Here is a 3827-nt window from a genome sequence, read left to right as displayed (position 1 = left end):
AACAATAACATTGAAAGATGACATTTCCAGGAAGAGCAAGCAGCGTGTCACCATATGAACACATGCACACCTTCAGTCACTCATAATAGAAATGCAAATGAAGCTGAACTGATACTGTTTTCTGCATTTATTAGATTGCTATAGGTTAGAAAATTTGATAACACAGTGTGCATATTGTCATAGACCTCCTGGCAGGCAATTTGTCAAACTAAATCTAAATGACAGATATAATTGCTTGACCCAAGAATTGTACATCCAGTAATGTATGTTTCTCATATATTCTGCAATCACTCAAAAGAGACAAGTGAAATTATCTATTGCAGAGTATTCATCAAAACAAAGTACTGGCAATAACCTTATAGAACACTGGTTACATAAATACAATACAATATTATTATACAATGTATATTGTCATGTAAAATATAATATACTTAACGTTATAACATTATAATATTGTATGTTATTATACAATACAATATTATACAATGCAATATTGTGCAGCTTTGAAAAAAAATTTATGCCACCTAAATGATGAAAAGATCTCTAGCATAAATTGTAGAATACCATGTTCTTATGTTTTTTACGTGAATGTGTATTTATATTATGTGTTGTGTTTTGTATAAAAGAGGGAAATATCAATATACATTTGTATTTCTTATTTATGTATAAATAAATTTTGAAGGTATATATAATAAGCTACTTATAAAAGTGGTGAATTGGATGAATGGTGGCCAAGAGGGGAGGTAGATTTTTCACCATTGTGTATTAATATTCTTTAGAAATTTGATATATATATTCCAAATTTTTCTTGATTCCTAAAATAAGATACAATTCTTTAGCTATAAATGCTGTAGGGGCTGTGAGGAAAAAGGAACCCTTCTCCACTGTTAGTGGGAGTGAAGACTGGCACAACAACCGCTATGAAAATCAGTGTGGAGATTCCTCAGAAATGTGGGATTGGAGGTTCCATTCAACCCAGCTATTCCCCTCCTGAGTATTTTCCCAGAAGAACTGAAAACATCATACCACAGATTTATGTGCACCCATGTTTATAGCAACACAATTTGTCATAGCTAAATCTTGGAAGCAACCCAAATGTCCAATGCCTGAGGAATGGATAAAAATGATGTGGTATTTTTACATAATGGAATATTCTTCAGCTATAAAAAGGATACATTTGAGGCTTTTATAGGTAAATGGATTCAACTAGAGACTATACTCTTAAGTGAAATAAATCAGACCTGCATATTGTCTCATTAGTGTGAGAACCTGAAAGAGTAAATAAGAGCTGAGGAATAAAATAGATACTGTGCAAAGGGAATGAACCTGTTCAAAAGGAAGGAATTTCTGAGATGAGAAGGACAGAAGGGGGAGTGAGGGAAAGAGATGTATCTATGCATGTAAGCAGAATGGTTTGGATAACTGCAGTGTGGACGCCTGCTGGTTTGTGTAAAGGAGCAGTTAATGCTTTTTTCGGTCTTCTTTTTTCCATGTTTTTCCTTTCTATTTCTTCTTAATTTCTTGTAACTTTTTTCTTCTTTCAATTTTGCATACATATATCTGGTAGCCTAGACAACTTATTTAAGACAGCACTGTGTGCAATAAATACTGTCAAATTCATATTAATTTATTTAGTGAAATTCTCTATCATTTGTAATTTTTCTGTTTTAGTGCTATATTTACTCACTTTAAAAACTAAAAAATCTTTAGTTTTATCTTCTAGATTCCATGGAATTAAGTGAGAGAGAAGTAATACAACAAACATACAATAACTTCAATGTGGAATGACTACAGAAAAACCCATGGACAATATTACTTATCAATAATATACAATACAATATTATTTATCATCTTTTACAGGACCATTTTTTGAATTTAGCAGGCAGAATGTCTGATTAAAAAATCCAAAGACTTAAAAAAATTCAGTGTACTCCACGGAGGGTGACTCATTGTGACAGAAAACACATCCCAGAGATGTCAAGGTAAAGTACATTGTGCAATATTTGTGATGTCTGAGGACCACAATCACATCTTACATTTAAAAGTTTACAAGGAATTCAAATTAGAGCTCTGTCCTCAGCCATTGGACATAGCTTGCCCTTTGTTCTCCTTGCAATGTTGCATATAAAATTTACACACTGTACAGCAAAGGAGCATTCAAAAGAATAACCCTAGAAACAGTAAAATTACTTCTTTTTATAACAGAACATACCCAAGGCAAAATAGGAACAGAAAATCAGCTTTTGTCACCTTCAGAGGCCTACTGACCAATTTTGGAATGACGCAGTCACAAAAAATACTTCCTATTACTGTCTTTGTCTTGTTTAGCAATTTGTCCAGTAGGAACTCTTTGATACAAGTCCACTATCAAACAGATGGTTTCAAACTGTTCTTTTGTTCTTGAAACTGGCAATTATTTTGTCCCTGTCCGCTTGAAGCTTGGACAGGAATGATTGTTTTTTTTCCACAACTATTAAGCACAACATAAATGAACAGAGGAATCATTGACTGGCAACAGACACAAGTGTGGAAATCTCGATTGCACACATTTCTGTGTTGTCCTATAAAGCAGGGTTTCTCTTTATCAGCAAGTGATTTATAAGTGCTGACAGCACCCCTACCCAAACAGCTTGATTTGTAATGACATATTTGATGGTGTTTTCAACTTGTAATATTCACTGCCAGGCTTAAAGTATTATCCTCGTGTTTCAAGTAAACTGCTGAGTTAAAATTTAAACAAGGGTCTCCAGAGCATTGCATCAGAAAGGAAAGTAATACATTTTAAAAAAAATTAATGGACTATGACCCCCCTTATGCCAAAGAAATAAGAGTGGATGAAATCCTGCCTGATTATTATAGCTCTTGCATTCTGATAACTTTGTATAAATATTGATCTAAAAATCTTATTTCATGTACTGTATTTCATATTTACTCATTCATGCATTTAATTACAATAGCAAAACTTAGGCTTGAGTTCCAGTTCTGTTACTCAGAGGCTACTTGAATTTTCTGAGCCTTAGTTTCTTTGATTATGAAATAAAGATAATATCACTTAGCTCAGAGGGATGGTGTGGAGTTTAACTGAAAAATATATGAGAAACCACAGCAGGGAGTACATGGGAGATGCTGATAAATCCCCCTTGTAATTCTCTTGTCAGTTCTGTGTCATGCTCTGCAGGGACACACACACATGCTACGGGAAGCCAAAGGACTTGTCAAAAAAGGAGAGGAGGTGGCAGAGAATCAGGAGGAACAGGAGGTAGGAGGAGGAAAAAGCACATGTACTGAAAGGAAGCAAGAATCTCTCCTTCAACTCCTGCACTTTCCGCACAGTCCAAACCTAACATATTGAAAAGGTAGGCATGGAACAGGAAAGCCTTCAGTCAGCTTTGAAGCTCTTGACGGCCTTCTGACACAGCTGTGCAATACTGAGAAGAGATGGAGCTCCCAACCCTCGGTTATATAGTTCTATAATTCTGTCTTTTCATGCAATAATCTGTGAACATTTGCAAAATAATATTTTAATTTCTCTTTCCTGAAAAGAAGCACTGCTGTATGAAGAACAAATATATTTTGCTTCTGAACCCTGATGTTTTTGTAGTCCAAATCTGTTATGTGGTTCACTGTACTTGAGGCAGAATTATGTGTTCTGCAGTTAAAAGCTTTGGAATCAAACAAAGGGAGACCCAGATCTTGTTCCCTCATATATTAGCCGTGGAACGGCAGACCAGAACCTCAGACAAAATGTCACAGTCTATGAAATGGGCTGTGGGCACCACAGGACTGTAAAGATTAGCTGAGATTTAAATCAGCAGTTAAATTTTCAT

The 3827-nt window shown here is 34.9% G+C and overlaps 1 pseudogene; it reads right to left on the bottom strand.

Moving 5' to 3' along the window:
* LOC101569201 overlaps positions 1-3827 on the bottom strand; it is a 54871-nt pseudogene that overhangs the window by 31349 nt on the left and 19695 nt on the right.

The sequence above is a fragment of the Octodon degus genome, unplaced genomic scaffold (genome assembly GCF_000260255.1).
Source record: "Octodon degus isolate 3935 unplaced genomic scaffold, OctDeg1.0 scaffold00272, whole genome shotgun sequence".
NCBI lineage: Eukaryota > Metazoa > Chordata > Mammalia > Rodentia > Octodontidae > Octodon > Octodon degus.
The sequence above is the reverse complement of the archived record's forward strand: the minus strand, read 5'-3'. Positions and strand labels throughout refer to the sequence as shown.